We start from the raw sequence: 18,062 nt of genomic DNA on the forward strand, positions 1-18,062 counted from the left end.
AGATTTTTAGGATTCAGACCTATCCACTGGAGTAAGGAAAAACTCTTCAACAAATGCTGCTGGCAAAAATGGATGTATCTGTGTAGAACATCGAAATTAGATTCATAACTCCCATAAAATAGGAAAATCAACTCAAAACGTATCAGAGCCCTAAATCTATAACCCGAGACTATGAAGCTTTTTGAAGGTAATACAAATAAAAGCTCAAAGGCACTGGAATAGGCGATGACCCTTGCAAAAGACCCTCAAAGACCAGCAGCAAAATCAAAACTAAACAAATGGGATTAAATGAAATTAAAAGCTCTGCATAGCAAAGGAAGTCATCACAGATAGAAGAGACATACAACAGAATGAGCAGAAGATATCTGTCAGCTACCTATCTGACAAAGGATTAATATCAAGAATACATCTGCAACTTAGAAAAAATAGCAGCAAGAAAAAACACAACCAATCCAGATATGAAATGGCCAAAGGAACTCAACAGAAAGTTCCCCATAGATATACAGATGGCCAACAAATACAGGAAGAAATGCTCAACATCATAACCTATGAGGGAAATGCAAATCCAAACCACAATGGGATATCAGCTCACACGTACATACTGGCTAAAACCCAAAGGACGGAGAGTCACAATGAGGAGGAAGATGTGGGACAAGAAGAACACTTACACACTGGTGGTGGAAATGTAAATTGGTGCAGCTGCTGTGGAAAACGGTATGGAGATTCTTAAGAAACCAGAAATAGACTTGCCATATGATGGAGCAACCCATCAATTGGCTATAACCCAAAACACATGAACATACTGTATCAGAGAGATACGTCCACCACAATATTTATTGCAGTATGCTTCACGGCAGCGAAAAAAAAGAAATTTTCATCAGCTGAATGCGTAAGCATAATACTCTACATACACACACACACACACACACGCGTGCGCACTCTCACACAGTGAAACAACCTTACAAATCCCTCTTTACACAAACTTTTTCAAAAACCCTCATGATGCTCTCTGCATTACCATAAATAACTAGAACAAATGTGGGTACATCACAGAAACTCCTTTGAAAGCAAAAAAACAAACAAAAAAAACACATTTACCAAGAAAAAGTCCTCTGCTATAATTCTGACTTCTATAAGCTGACTACAAGCCACAAACTTCATTCCCAGGCGAAATCAGGTTCTCCATGTACCCAAGACCCCTATTAACCCTTATTTTATTTCAGATAAGATCTTCTCCAACTCTTGGTACTCTGTAGACTTTGGTTGAATTTCCTGATTAAATCAGCACACATTCCCCAGTCCCTCCTGCAAGTTCCCTCTACCCGCCTCCTGATACCCTTTCCCTCACTTTTCCTAAGGTTGCTCCCCAGGCCCTGTCCTGGGTCTAACATTCTGATGCTCCACTAGTTTTTTTTTTCTTTTTTTTGACAGGAAGAGTGGACAGTAAGAGAGACAGACAGAGAGAAATGTCTTCCTTTTCCTGTTGGTTAACCCTCCAATGGCCACTGTGGCTGGTGTGCTGTGGCCGGCGCACCGTGCTCATCCGAGGCAGGAGCCAGGTGCTTCTCCTGGTCTCCCATGAGGTGCAGGGCCCAAGCACTTGGGCCATCCTCCACTGCACTCCCAGGCCACAGCAGAGAGCTGGCCTGGAAGAGGGGCAACCAGGACAGAATCCGGCACCCCGACTAGGACTAGAACCCGGTGTGCCGGAGCCGCAAGGCGGAGGATTAGCATAGTGAGCCTCGGCGCCGGCCTTTACTAGACCTACCAGCTCCTCCCTATTACAATTCTCCTAAAAGTCGCCTGCCTTTCTCCATACAATCCTTCCATATTCCCTATCATAGGATAGTGACATACAGAAATAACCTGTTTTCAGCTCCCAAAACCTTGCATGCCCCAGGTTCTTCCATTTGCATCTAACCCTCTACTGCCACTGCATGAAGTACTTACAATCCCATCGTCCTTAGCTTGAAACTCTAAAACCCAAACAACTACTACCATGTCTCCCAAAACCATACATCTTATGTTTTGTACTCTGAGTCAACACATGCAGTTCTCCTTCCAGGTCTCCCTCCCACGGCTGGACAACCAGTCTTCCCTTCTTAGCATGTTCTATGGCCCTTAATAAACTACAAAGAACCAGGGAACTCATTCACCAACATCTTATTCACCTCTGTCTCTGTGGCCCCCACTCAATTCTAGGAATGCTAGGCCCCCACATTTCTGTCTCCACATGTATATAGGGGTCCCCGACTTGACCCTCCATCCCAAAGGTTGGAAGTCCACCTTGTTCTCAGCCTGGCCAGCCCAACTGCAGGGAACAGGGTTCCCTTCCCTTCCCTCCGCTCCCCTTTGGGCCCAAGGGCTGCCATCAACAGGACACAGCCACATGTACTAACCAGTTGCTCCTGTCCAGGGTGAAGGCACAGCTGGGTTTTACCAGGAAGCCAAGGAGGTTCCAGAAATGGAAGATTACCCAGCAGCTGAAATTCAGTGCCAACTCAGTGTCCAGTTTCATATCCATGAAAATGTCTGCAAAAAAGTTATAAAACATTAAAGAAATGGAAGATGACACACAAAAATGGAAAAATCTTCCATACTGATTCACTGGCAAAATCAACATAATGCAAATATCCATTCTACCATAAGCAACTTGCAGACACAATGGGATCCTAAGCAAAGGTCTAATAGCATTTTGCCCAGATGGAGAGAAAACAATGCTAAAATTCATATGAAAACGCAGAACATCTGAATAGAGAGAGCAACCTTATACAACATTGAAAAAACTCGAAACATCGCAATAACAGATTGCAAGACACAGAACAGGACAGTTACAATCAAAACAGCTTGGTATAGTAAAAAAAAAAACTGACATACAGAACAAAGGAACAGAAAAGAAACATCTGAAATAACACACACATATCTACAACTAATCTATCTTTCAAGAAGGAGCTGAAGATCAATCCCAGGTGCAAGGGACAGTTTCTTCAAAAAATGGTCCTGAGAAATCTGCACAGATATGCAGAACTCTGAAAGAAGACCCATACCTTACACCTATACAAAAAGCAACTAAATGGCTAGCGCTGTGGTTCAATAGGCTAATCCTCTACCTGCGGCACAGCACACCGGTTTCTAATCCTGGTCGGGGCACCGGATTCTGTCCCGGTTGCCCCTCTTCCAGGCCAGCTCTCTGCTGTGGCCAGGGAGTGCAGTGGAGGATGGCCCAGGTCCTTGGGCCATGCACTCGCATGGGAGACCAGGAGAAGCACCTGGCTCCTGGCTCCTGGTTTCAGATCAGTGCAGTGCGCTGGCCACAATGCGCCGACTGCAGTGGCCATTGGAGGGTGAACCAACGGAAAAGGAAGACCTTTCTATCTCTCTCATTGTCCACTCTGCCTGTCAAAAAAATAAAAGCAACTAAAAACACTTCAAGGAACGAAATCTAAAACTCAGTATCATCAAATTACTAGAGAACACTAGTCTACTCTGGGTTAATTTCACATGCGTGTCCTCTGGGAGGCAGGAGGGGAGGCAGGCATCTGCTTCTCGGTTTCCTCATGGCTGAGCCACCGCCCACCCCCACTGCCTCTGAACCTGCGGATTTGGGAGGAGAATGCCACTGGGAAGCCCCGTATCCCACATCCTTTGAGGCAGGCCCTGGGCATCTCTCTGTCCGTAAGCTTAAACACAGCAAATCCCTCATGCACTCTCCAAGCCTACCGTAACACTACCGCCAATGCCACTGCCAGCCGGCCTCAACCTCGACACCACTCCCGCAGACATCTACTTCTTCCCCAGGCCTACTGCGCAAGTGCCATCCAACTAACACCTGCCCCTTCCTCCAAGGATACACAGTGTCAGTGGAAGAGGCCACACTGCCTTGAAGAACCAGGGGCTGCAGCCTGAGCCCCAGCCTGACATGCCTTTCCTGTGCTCACCATCATCAGGAGCACTCCAAGGGCATCGTTGCTCCCAATCCAGCCCACCAGAAGCTCAGGGCAGTGTGGAGCTCTCTACACCTCCCAGGCTGACACCCAGCCACTCCCACATGGTGCACAGCTCTGCCAAACTGCCCGTGGTAAGGGCTACTGAATGGCAGATACCCACCCAGCATCCTGGCCTGGTCAGTTCCGGGGCTGCTGCCTGGAGTCAGACAACCAAGTGTACAATGTGTTGTGCCACAGACAGGGAGGGAGGGTTGGGACTATCACTGTGTACCTAAATTGCATTTATGAAATACATGGAATTTGGACCTCTTAACTAAAAAATGGTATCTTACAAGTTAATCTAAATACATATGGCCACCTGATTTTTGACAAAAGGGTTCAGACCTTTCATTGGTGTAAGGATAATCTCTTCAACAAATGGTGCTGGCAAAGCTCGATGTATTCATGTAGAAGAATGGAATTAGATGCATATCTCTCATCATTTATAAAAATCAACTGAGATGGGGCAGCCATGCACTTCTCAGAAGACTGTTCTTATAAGTATGGTCAAAAACAGTGAGGCCAGGTGCCAGTGCTGTGGTGTAGTGGGTAGGGCTGCCAGCGGCGCTGGAATCCATTGTGGGGAACAGTGCCTGCCCTGGCTGCTCCACTTCTGATCCAGCACCCTTTTAGAGGCCTGAGGAATGGCTGTTGTGGGTGGGTCGATTGTTTGGGCCTCTGTCACCCTTGTGGGGAGACAACGTGTTGCCCCTGGCTCCTGGCTTCTTATAGCCAGTGGATGAAAGATCTCTGTCTCTCCCTCCCTCTCTGTTACTCTTTCAAATAAACAAATAAATCCCCCAAACAAACCAAAAAATCTGTAGTGGTTTCTCATTAAGGGCTTGAAGTCTTGTGGAGGAAAGTTCATTATGCTAACTAGAGGAGAGAGGAAAAAAAAGGGGGGACCAGTATGGACACAAGTCTCTCTCCCCGCTCACCTCTAAAAAGTGAGCAAGACAAAGAGCAGGCGTCATTTTGGACACACTTAAAGCAGTGCCCGCCATCAGCCAACCAGAAAAACCTGACTCTGGGGGGGGGTTGAAATAACAGGAGGTTAGGACCTAGTGAATGCATGGAGCTAATGAACTGAGATTATGAAAAAAGAGATGGTGGGTGAGAGAACTCACAGAGTTCATGTGAGTACTTGCCAGAGACGCTACAATTTGGTAACCTTGGCAACCTGGTGGGAGACTGCAAGGGAATTTGAGCCCACAGTTGGGGCACCACAGAGTCTTGGTGTCTTCCTTGGGAAAGAGCAGATGAATGTTAAACCCACAGGAGCCAGAGATCAGAAGCTGACTGCCTAATATTCTGCTCAGCTGTGCGGAATTTCTTCCCTTCTGAACAAAAAAAAAAAAAAAGAAAGATAGAGAGAGACAGAGAGCAGAGAGAGAGAGAGATGTACCATGCCTAACCTGGGTGTGTCACCTTTGGCAGACCCTTAACCCTGAAGAACCAAACAGAGCACTCTGGCCACACCCATCTCAAGCCTCTAAGGCTCCATCAAAAGCAGACAGTCCACTTAATACAGTCATAGTATATAACAAGAAAAAACACCATAGCGAGGGAAGAAGAATCCAAAGAATATCTCCACAATGCCAAGCAACAAACACAGATACCGAGGAAACAAGAACAAGGAAGACATTGTGATGCCCCCAAATGAACAAGATACCCTAAGCCAAGATTATGAAGATGATGAGATAGAAGAAATGCAGGATACAGATTTCAAAAAAATTTATGATAAAAACATTTAGAATTTTTCAAAAACAAATTCTTGAACTACAGAAATCCTTACTGGACAGGATAGAAAATCTCTCTCGTGAAAATGAAATCTTAAGGAGGAATCAAAATGAAATGCAGAAATTAGTTGAACAGGAAAGTGTGATAGTGAAGAGAAATCTAATCTCCAATTAGACTCACAGCACCTACAGGCTAGGAGGGAATGGTGAGACATTGCCCAGATACTAAGAGAGAAAAAATGACAGCCCAGAATATTATATCCTGCAAAGTTCTCATTTGTGGATCAAGGTGAAGTAAAGACCTTTCAGAGCAAACAGAAAATGAAAGAATATGTCGCCACTCATCCAGCCCTGCAAAAGATGTTTAAAGATGTGTTAAACACAAAGATATAAACACGGGCATCAATATGAAAGAAAGTAAAGTAAGGAAACCTCACAGTAAAAAATCAGAGGAAGTTCAAAGCACATATTAGAAAATATCTTTGGGAAAATGGCAGGGCAAAGTTACTACTTATCAATAGTCACATTGAACGTTAATGGCCTCAACTCTAGATTTAAAAGACACAGATTGGCTGAATGGGTTAAGGAACAAAACCCATCTATTTGCTGCTTCCAAGAAACACACCTTTCCAACAAAGATGCATGCAGACGAAGTGAAAGGCTGGAAAAAGATATATCATGCCAACAGAGATGCAAAAAGAGTGGGTGTAGCCATCTTAATATCAGACAACATAAACTTTAACACAAAAACTGTGAAGAGAGACAAAGAGGGCCACTATATAATGATTAAGGGATCAATTCAACAGGAAGATATAACGATTATCAATATACATGCACCTAAATACAGGGCACTGGTTTAATTAAAAGATATGTTAAGGGACTTAAGGGGAGAGTTAGATTCCAATACAATAGTACTGGGGGACTTCAATACTCCATCTCAGAAATAGACAGATCAACCGGACAGAAGATCAAAAAGGAAACAGTAGATTTAAATGACACTATAGCCCCAATAGATATAACAGATATCTACAGAACTTTTCATTCTACATTTAAATAATTTACATTCTTCTCAGCAGTGCATGGAACCTACTCCAGGACTGACCACATACTAGGCCATAAGGCAAGTCTTAGCAAATTCAAAAGAACTAGAATCATACCATGCAGCTTCTCAGACTATAGGGGAATGAAGTTGGAAATTAGCAACTCAGGAATCCCTAGAGCATATGCAAACACATGGAGATTGAACAACATGCTCCTGAATGAACACTGGGTCATTCAAGAAATCAAAAGAGAAATCAAAAACTTTCTGGAAGTAAATGAGGATAACAGCACAACATATCAAAACTTATGCGACAAAGCCAAAGCTGTGTTAAGAGGAAAGTTTATATCAATAGGTGCCTACATCAAGAAATTGGAAAGGCACCAAATAAATGAGCTTTCAATTCATCTCAAGGACCTAGAAAAACTGCAGCAAACCAAACCCAAATCTAGCAGGAGAAGAGAAATAATTAAAATCAGAGAAGAAATCAATAGGATTGAATCCAAAACAACATTACAAAAAATCAGCCAAATGAAGAGCTGGTTTTTTGAAAAAATAAACAAAATTGACACCCCATTGGCCCAACTAACTAAAAAAAGATGACCCAAATCAATACAATCAGAGATGAAAAAGGAAATGTAACAAGACACAGCACAGAAATAAAAAGAATCATCAGAAATTACTACAAGGGCCTGTATGCCAGCGAACGCGGAAGTCTATCAGAAATGCACAGATTCCTGGACACATGCAATCTACCAAAATTGAACCATGAAGACATACAATACCTAAAAAGACCAATAACTGAGACAGAAATTGGAACAATAATAAAGGCCCTCCCAACAAGAAAAGCCCAGGACCAGATGGATTCACTGCTGAATACTCCCAGACATTTAAAGAAGAACTAACTCCAATTGTTCACAAACTATTCAGAACAATCAAAAAATTGGGAATCCTCCCAAATTCTTCCTAGGAAGCCAGCATCACCTGAATTCCTAAGCCGGAAAATGATGCAGCATTGAAAGAAAATTACAGACCAATATCCCTGATGAACATAGATGCAAAAATCCTCAATAAAATTCTCGCCAATAGAATGCAACAACACATGAGAAAGATCATCCACCCAGACCAAGTGGGATTTATCCCTGGTATGCAGGGATGGTTCAATGTCCACAAAACAATCAATGTGATATACCACATTAACAGACTGCAGAAGAAAAACCATATGATTATCTCAATATACGCCGAGAAAGCATTTGATAAAATACAACACCCTTTCATGATGAAAACTCTAAGCAAACCGGGTATAGAAGGAACATTCATCAATATAATCAAAGCAATTTACGAAAAACCCACAGCCAGCATCCTATTGAATGGGGAAAAGTTGGAAGCACTTCCACTGAGATCTGGGACCAGACAGGGATGCCCACTCTCACCACTGCTATTCAATATAGTTCTGGAAGTTCTAGCCAGAGGTATTAGGCACGAAAAAGAAATTAAAGGGATACGAATGGGGAAGGAAGAACTCAAACTATCCCTCTTTGCAGATGATATGATTCTTTATTTAGGGGATCCAAAGAACTCCACTAAGAGACTATTGGTTCTCATAGAAGAATTTGGCAAAGTAGCAGGATATAAAATCAATGCACAAAAATCAACAGCCTTTGTATGCACAGGCAATGCCACAGCTGAGAAAGAACTGCTAAGATCAATCCCGTTCACAATAGCCACAAAAACAATCAAATACCTTGGAATAAACTTAACCAAGGATGTTAAAGATCTCTACGATGAAAATTACAAAACCTTAAAGAAAGAAATAGAAGAGGATACCACAAAATGGAAAAATCTTCCATGCCCATGGATGGGAAGCATCAATATCTTCAAAATGTCCATTCTCCCAAAAGCAATTTATAGATTAAATGCAATACCAAACAAAATACCACTGACATTCTTCTCAGATCTGGAAAAAAAGGATGCTGAAATTCATATGGAGACACAGGAGACCTTGAATAGCTAAAGGCATCTTGTACAACAAAAACAAAGGAAGCAACACAATACCAGATTTCAGGACATACTACAGGGCAGTTGTTATCAAAACAGCATGGTACAAGGACAGAAATCAATGGATAGACCAACAGAACAGAGCAGAAACACCAGAAATCAACCCAAACATCTATAGCCAACTCATATTTGATCAAGGATCCAAAACCAATCCCTGGAGTAAGGACAGTCTATTCAATAGATGGTGCTGGGAAAATTGGATTTCCACATGCAGAATCATGAAGCAAGACCCCTACCTTTCACCTTAAACAAAAATTCAATCAACATGGATTAAAGAATTAAATCTATGACCTGACACCATCAAGTTATTAGAGAACATTGGAGAAACCCTGCAAGATATAAGTACCAGCAAAGACTTCTTGGAAAAGACCCCGGAAGCACAGGCAGTCAAAGCCAAAATCAACTATTGTGATTGCATCAAATTGAGAAGTTTCTGTACTGCAAAAGAAACAGTAAGGAAAGTGAAGAGGCAATGGACAGAATGGGAAAATATTTGCAAACTATGCAACAGATAAAGGGTTGATAACCAGAATCTACAAAGGAATCAAGAAACTACAAAACATCAAAACAAACAACCCACTTAAGAGATGGGCCAAGGACCTCAACAGACATTTTTCAAAAGAGGAAATCCAAATGGCCAACAGACACATGAAAAAATATTCAAGATCACAAGCAGTTTCACCTCACCCCAGTTAGAATGGCTCACATTCAGAAATCTACCAACAACAGATGCTGGTGAGGATGCGGGGAAAAGGGACACTAACCCACTGTTGGTGAGAATGTAGACTGGTAAAGCCACTATGGAAGTCAGTCTGGAGATTCAACAGAAACCTGAACATAACCCTACCATACAACCCAGCCATCCCACTCCTTGGAATTTACCCAAAGGAAATGAAATTGGCAAACAAACAAGCTGTCTGCACATTAATGTTTATTTCAGCTCAATTCACAATAGCTAAGACCTGGAATCACTCAAATGCCCATCAACAGTAGACTGGATAAAGAAATCATGGTAAATGCACTCTATAGAATACTATACAGCAGTCAAAAATAATGAAATCAGGTCATTTGCAACAAAGTGGAGGAATCTGGAAAACACCATGCTGAGTGAATTAATCCAGTCCCAAAGGGACAAATATATGTTCTCCCTGATCAGTGACAACTAACTGAGCACCAAAGGGGAAACTTGTTGAAGTGAAATGGACACTATGAGAAACAGTGACTTGATCAGCCCTTGTCATCACTGTTGATGTACAATTTAATACTTTATCCCTTTTAGTACTTTTTGTTCTAGTACTATTGGGTTGAACTCTGTAATTAACACACAGTTATTCTTAGGTGTTTAAATTTTAACTGAAAAGTGCTCCCTGTTAAATATAAGAGTGGGAATAAGAGAGGGAGTAGATGTACATTTTGAAATATGCTCATTTGAACTTGCCCCAAATGGTGGAGTTAGAAACCTGCCAGAGGATTCCAATTCAATCCCATCAAGACTGCATGTACCAATGCCATCTCACTAGTCCAAGTGATCAATTTCAGTTCACAACTGATCACACTGATAGGTCCAAGAATCACAGGGATCACAAAAACAAGATTAGTGTCTGCTAATACTAACTGATAGAATAAAAAAGGGAGAGAACGATCCAACATGGGAAGCGGGATACACAGCAGACTCATAAAATGGCAGATGTCCTAAATGGCACTCTGGCGTCAGAATCAGCTCTTAAGGCAGTCAGATCTGGCTGAAGACCCCATGAGAGTATTTTAGGCATGGAAGGCCAAGACACTCTGGGGAAAGAAAAAAAAAAAAAAAGAAGACCTAAGTGGAAGATCTCTGCGAGTGAGATCCCAGTGGAAGGAACGGGGCCATGAAAGAAGGAGGTACCTTTCTCTGAAGGGAGGAGAGAACTTCCACTTTGACTATGACCCTGTCGGAATAAGATCGAAGTTGGCGAACACAAAAGGCTTCCACAGCCTCGGCAACTCATGACTAGAGCCTAGGCAGATTATTGATGCCATAAACAAGAGTGCCAAATTGTTAAGTCAACAACAGGAGTCACTGTGTCCTTACTATTCATGTGGGATCTGTCCTTAAGGTGTTGTCCTATGTGAAGTAATGCTATAACTAGTACTGAAACAGTATTTTACACTTTGTGTTTCTGTGCAGGTGCAAACTGATGAAATATTTACTCAATATATACTAAATTGATCTTCTGTATATAAAGATAATTGAAAATAAATCTTGATGTGAATGGAATGGGAGAGGGAGCTGGAGATGGGAGAGGTGCGAGTGAGAGGGAAGTTATGGGGGGGAAGCCATTGTAATCCATAAACTGTACTTTGGAAATTTATATTTACTAAATAAAAGTTTAAAAAAAAGAAAGAAAGAAAGAAAAGAATATATTTGCAACTTAAAAAAAAAACAGCAAAAAAACCACCAATCAGGTTATGAAATGGCCAAAGGAACGCAACAGACAGTTCCCCATAGATACACAGATGGCCAACAAATATAGGAAAAAATGCTCAACATCACAAGCTATCAGGGAAATGCAAGTCCAAACCACAATGAGATATCAGCTCACACGTATATACTGGCTAAAACCGAAAGGACAGAGAGTCACAATGAGGAGGAGGATGTGGGAAAAGGGGAACACTTACACACTGGTGGTAAAAATTTAAATTAGTGCAACTACTGTGGAAAACGATATAAAGATTTCTTAAGAAAATAAAAACAGACTTGTCATATGATGGAACAATTCCTCTACTGATATAACCCAAAATACATGAACGTATTATATCAGAGAGATACGTTCACCACAATATTTATTGCAGTATGCTTCACGGCAGGGAAAACAAGAAATTCTCAAGGACTTCAAACATCATCAGTTGAATTGATAAGAATAATTCTCTATCTCTCTCTCTGTACACACACACACACAATGAAACAAACTTACAAATTCCTCTTTCCACAGACTTTTTCATGAACCCTCATGATGCTCTCTGCAGTACCTTAAATAACTAGAGCAAATGTGGGCACACAGCAGACACTCCTTTGAAAGCCAAGAAAAATATATTTACCTAGAGAAACTCCTCTGCCCATATTCTGACTTCCACAAGCCACAAACTTCATTCATAGGCTAAAACAGGTTCTCCCTGTTCCCAAGACACCTATCAACCCAGTTTTCTTTCAGATAACATCTTCTCCATCTCTTGGTAGTCTGCACACTCTGGTCAAATTTCCTGATTAACTCAGCACCCATTCCCCAGTCCCTCCTGAAAGTTCCCTCTGCCTGCCTCCTGATATCCGTTCCCTCACTTTTCGTAAGATTTCTCCCCAGGGCCTGTCCTGGATCTCACACTCTGATACTCCACTAGTTCTTACAGGCAGACCTATTACAGCTCCTCCCTATTACAACTCTCCTCAAAGTTGCCTGCCTTCCTCCCCACAATCCTTCCATTTTCCTTTTCTATCATAGGATGGTGACATACAGACACAAACTGTTTTCAGCTCCCAAAACCTTGCACGCCCCAGGTTCTTCCATGGCATCTAACCCTCCACTCCCACTGCATGAAGTACTTGCAATCCCATCATCCTTAATCTGAAAATCTAAAACCCAAACAACTATTACCACATCTCTCCAAACCCGACTCTTATGTTTTTCCTCTGATTAAACATTTGACAGTTTTCCTCCCAGATTCCCCTCCCACTGCCTGGACAACCATTCTTCCCTTCTTAGCATGTTCTTTGCCCCTCAATTCTCGGCAAAGCCCCAGGGAAATCATTCCCCAATATCTTATTCAACTCTGTCTCTGTGGTTCCTCTATTCTAGGAACGCTAGGTCCCCACATTTCTGTCTCCACATGTATATAGGGCTCCCACCACTTGACCTTCCTTCACAAAGGTTGGAAGTCCACTTTGCTGTCATCCTGGCAGCCCAACCCCAGGGCACAGGGTTGCCATCCCTTCCCTTCCCCTCTCTCCTCTTTGCGCCCAAGGGCTGCCATCAACAGGACACAGCCACATGTACTACTAACCAGTTGCTCCTGTCCAGGGTGAAGGCACAGCTGGGTTTTACCAGGAAGCAAAGCAGTCCCCAGAAATGGAAGATTACCCAGCAGCTGAACTTCCATGTCAACTCGGTGTCCAATTTCATATCCATGAAAATGTCTACAAATAAAGTTACAAAACATTAAGAAATGGAAGACGACACACAAAAATGGAAAAATCTTCCACGTTGACTCATTGGCAAAATCAACATAATGCAAATATCCACTCTACCATAAGCAATTTACAGACACAATGGGATCCTTAGCAAAGGTCAAATAGCATTTTGCCCAGATGGAGAGATAACAATGATAAAATTCATATGAAAACACAGAACATCTGAATAGAGAAGGAAACCTTATACAACATTGACAAAGCTTGAAGCATCACAATAACAGATTGCAAGACACAGCACAGGACAGTTACAATCAAAACAGCTTGCTATAGGCAAAAAAAAAATGACAACAATGGAACAGAAAAGAATAGAACAGAAAATATAACAATGGAACAGAAAAGAAACACCTGAAATAACGCACACATCTACAACTAATCTATCTTTCAAGAAGGAGCTAAAGATCAATCCCAGGTTCAAAGGACCATTTCTTTATAAAAAGGTCCTGAGAAAATTGGACCTCCACATGCAGAAGTATGAGAGAAGACCCATACTTTACACCTTATACAAAAAGCAACTAAACACGTCAAGGAACAAAATCTAAAACTCCATATCATCACATTATTAGAGAACATTGGGGAATACTGGAAAACATTGGCTTAAAGAAAGATTTCTGGGAAAAAATGCCAGTAGCACAATAAAAGCTGAAACAAACAAATGTGATTCCATCAAGCTGAGAAGCTTCTGCACTACAAAAGGAACACTCAGCACAGTAAAGAGGCAACCAAATGGACGGGAGAAACTATTTGCTAACTATGAAACTGATAAAAGATTAATATCCAGGCCAGCGCTGCCGCTCAATAGGCTAATCCTCCACCTGCAACGCTAGCAGTCTGGGTTCTAGTCCCGGTCAGGGCGCCAGATTCTGTCCCTGTTGCTCCTATTCCAGTTCAGCCCTCTGCTGTGGCCAGGAGTGCAACGGAGGATGACCCAAGTCCTTGAGCCCTGCACCCGCATGGGAGACCAGGAGAAGCACCTGGCTCCTGGCTTTGGAGCAGCGCGGTGTGTCAGCCGCAGCAGCCAATTGGGGGTGAACCAATGGAAAAAGGAAGACATTTCTCTCTGTTTCCCGCTCTCTCACTGTCTAACTCTGCCTGTCAAAAAATAAAGATTAATATCCAGAATCTTAAAGAGCAAAGTCAAGAGGCAACCAAATGAATAAGAGAAAATAATCTGCCAACTATAAAACTTATAAAAGATTAATAGCCACAAAGAGTTCAAGGAACTCAACAACAACAAAACAAAAATTCCATTTAAAAATAGGCAAAGGACTTGAACAGGCATGTTTCAAGAGAGGAACTTCATATGGCCAACAGACACATGCAAAAAGGCTCAGGATTGCTAGCCATCAGGTTTCACCACACCACAGTCAGAATGGCTCTCATACTAAAATCAACAAACTATAAATGCTGCTGAGGATCTGGCACTATGCTACCCTAATACACTGTTGGTAGAAATGTAACCTGGGGAAGCCACTGCCTAACACAGTATGGAGATACCTCAGAAAGCTGAAAATAAATCTACCATATGACTCAGCAATCCTTCTCCTAGTGATTTACCCCTAGGAAATGAAATCAGCAGATTTTAAAAGGTTATCTGTACCTCCAGGTTTACTGCAGCTCAGTTCACAATAGCTGAGATACGGAATAAAAACTGATGTCCATGAACTGATGACAGGAAGTGGAGAGTCTCCAGAAGAGCAAGATTGCCTGGCAGCTGAGGGTCAGTGTCCACTCTGTGTTAGTTTCACATCGGAGTCCTTCTTAGGGGGGGAGGCGAGGCAGACAGCTGCATCATGGCTTCTTCACACCTGAGCTCCTGCCCAGCCCCGCTGCCTCTGAACCAGTGGATTTGCAGGGAAAATACTGCTGGGAAGCACTGGGATCCCCCATCCTTTGAGGCAGGCCCTGGGCATCTCTATGTTCATAAACTTAAACACAACAAGTCCATCCTGCACTCTACAAGCCTACTGAACCGCTACAGCCAATGCCAGCCAGCAACGACACTGCCTTGGATACAGCCTACTTCTCCCCTAGGCCTACTGTGCAAGTATCACCCAACTAACACCCATCCCTTCCTCCCAGAAACAAAGCGTCAGCAGAACAGGACGCACTGCCTTGAAGAAACAGGGGCCACGGCCTGAGCCCCAGCCTGACATGCCTTTCATGTGCTCACCATGATCAGGAGCACTCCAAGGGCATCGTTGCTCCCAATCCAGCCCACCAGAAGCTCAGGGCAGTGTGGAGCTCTCTACACCTCCCGGGCTAACACCCAGCCACTCCCACATGGTGCACAGCTCTGCCAAACTGCCCATAGTCAGGGCTACTGAACAGCAGGTACCTGCCCAGCATCCTTGGCCTGGTCGGTGCCAGGGCTGCTGCCTGGAGTCAGACAACCAAGTGCACGACGTGTTGTGCTCCTGACAGGGAGGTAGGGTCGGGACTATCACTGTGTACCTGAATTGCATTTATGAAATGCATGGAGTTTGGATCTCTTAACTAAAAAAAAAGCATCTTACAAGAACACCTGAACTGTCTTCTCTTGGTCGTTTCCTAGCCCCTCCCCTATGTCAAAATTGTAGGTGACATAGTCACTCATCACTGTGTCCCTGGGAATAGACTGCCTTGCTGGAAGTCCTAACTCAGAACATTTCATCCCACAACTTGCAGAATACACATTCTTCTCATCAGTCCCTGGAACTTTCTCTAGGACACAACTTATGATAGGACATAAAGCAAGCCTAGAAAACTCAGTAACTGAAATCAGTTCATGCATCTTCTATGATCAAAATGAAAGGAAACGGGAAATCAACAACTCAGGAAACTCCAGAACATACGCAAACACATGGATTCCAAGCAACATGCTCCTGAATGAATGGCTGGTCTTAGGAGAAATCAAAATGAAAATCCAGAAATTTCTGGAAATGATTGAAGATAACAACAGTACAACATAGCAAAATGTATGGGACACAGCAAATGCAATGTTAACAGGAAACTTTATAACAACTTGTAACTACAACAAGATATTGGAAAGGAATCAAATAAATGAGCTTTTCATTGCATCACAAAATATAGAAAAACAACGTATCAAACTCCAAATTAGTAGGATGACAGAAATCATGGAAATTTGAGAAGAAATGAACAAAGCTGAAGAAAAACATTATAAAAGATCATTGAGGCCAGCACCATGGCTCAATAGGCTAATCCTCCACTTGCGGCACCGGCACACTGGATTCTAGTCATGGTCGGGGTGCCAGATTCTGTCCCGGTTGCACCTCTTCCTGTCCAGCTCTTTCCTGTGGCCCGGGAGTGCAGTGTAGGATGGCCCAAGTGCTTGGGCCCTACACCTTCATGGGTGATCTGGAGGAAGCACCTGGCTCCTGGCTTCAGATCGGCGCAGTGTACCAGTCATAGCAGACATTTAGAGAGTGAACCAATGAAAAGAAAGACTTTCTGTCTCTCTCTCTCACTGTCTAAATTTGCCTGTCCAAAAAAAAAGATCACTGATATGAAAATCTGGTTAAAAAATATTTTTTTAGAAAATTGCTGAAAATCTCCAAAACAACAACAATAGGAATAAGACCCCAATCTGTAAAACCAGAAATGAAAAACAATCTGTAATAATAGCAACCCAATAAATAAAAACAACCATCTGGAATTGCTACAATGTACTGTTTGCCAATGAATTGGACATTCTTGGGAAATCTCTCTCCCTCACTCCATAAATCTGCCTTTCAATTAAATAAATATTTTAAAAACATAATTATTTCAATAGATGAAAACAGCTGGAAAATATGCAAAAACCTTTCAGAAAGAAAACCTCAGGGAAACTGATGACAGAAAGAACATTCCTCTACACAATCAAGGCAATTTATGTCAAACCGACTGATAGCATGTTATGAATGGGGACAAGTTGGAAGCATTCCCAACTATGATCTGGATCAGACAAGGATGCACTCTCATTACTGCTATTCAATATAGTTCTGGAAGTTTTAGAGCCATTAGGCAAGAAAAAGAAATCAAATGGATACAAATTGGGAAGGAGGAAGTCAAACTATCCCTCTTTCAAAAGGACATGATTTTATAAATGGGGGAACCCAGAGACTCCACCACGAGACCATTAGAACTCATAACAGAGTTTGGAAAAGTGGCAGGATAGAAAATTAACACACAAAAATCAATAGAATTTGTATACACACAATATCAGGGCTGAGAAACAACTTTGAAGATCCATTCCATTCACAATAGCTACTAAAATTTAAATACCTTTGAATAAAGGTAACCAAGGAGCTTGAAGATTTAAAAAGCAACTCCAATACTTTTCCAACTATTTCAAAATAATAAACTGGAAGGAGTAGGATTCGACTCTAACAAACACTTTTTGAGAGGCCGGCATTACTTTAACCACAAAAGATAACAAAACATGAAATACAAAGAAAACTGAAGGCCTATATACATAATGAAAAAGATGAAAAGATTCTCAACAAAATTCTAGCCTAACAAAACCAAAACCACATGCTGAAGCTCACACAAAACCTTCAATTGGAATTTATATCAGAAATGCCATGATGTTCCACATTCGCAAATTAATACACATGATGAATTTTATCAAAATAATGGAAGAATAAAACCACATTGTCTGGGCTGGTGCTGTGTTACAGTGGGTTAAAACCACAACACACAACGCCGGCATCTCATATGGGTGCTATTTAGCATCCAGGCTGCTCCACTTTCAATCCTGCTCCCTCCTAACATGCCTGGGAAAATGTCACAGGATGTCCCAATTAGTTGGGGCCATGCAGCCACATGGGAGACTTGGAACAAGGTTCTGGATCCTGATGGCTCAGTTTGGCCTTCAAGGTCTTTTGGGGAATGAACTAGCAAACAGAAGACCTCTCTCCCTCCCTCCCTCTCTTTTGCTCTTGCTCTACCTCTATCTCTCTGTATAAATCTTGCAAACAAATGAAATAAATCTTTTGAAAACCACATCTTCTAATTACATACAGATATCAGAAGAATAAAAA

The 18,062-nt window shown here is 42.2% G+C and overlaps 1 protein-coding gene across 1 annotated transcript in view; it reads right to left on the reverse strand.

The window, feature by feature from the left end:
• LOC103347041 (trafficking protein particle complex subunit 9) overlaps positions 1 to 18,062 on the reverse strand; it is a 225,767-nt gene that overhangs the window by 64,438 nt on the left and 143,267 nt on the right. The window contains exons 14-15 of the mRNA XM_070063804.1: positions 12,858 to 12,990; positions 2,400 to 2,532 (exon numbers count right to left, since the gene is read on the reverse strand). The gene's annotated coding sequence lies outside the window, so the exon portion shown is untranslated. The remainder of the gene's footprint in view (positions 1 to 2,399; positions 2,533 to 12,857; positions 12,991 to 18,062) is intronic.

This window comes from Oryctolagus cuniculus, chromosome 19, assembly GCF_964237555.1.
Source record: "Oryctolagus cuniculus chromosome 19, mOryCun1.1, whole genome shotgun sequence".
Taxonomy (NCBI): Eukaryota; Metazoa; Chordata; class Mammalia; order Lagomorpha; family Leporidae; genus Oryctolagus; species Oryctolagus cuniculus.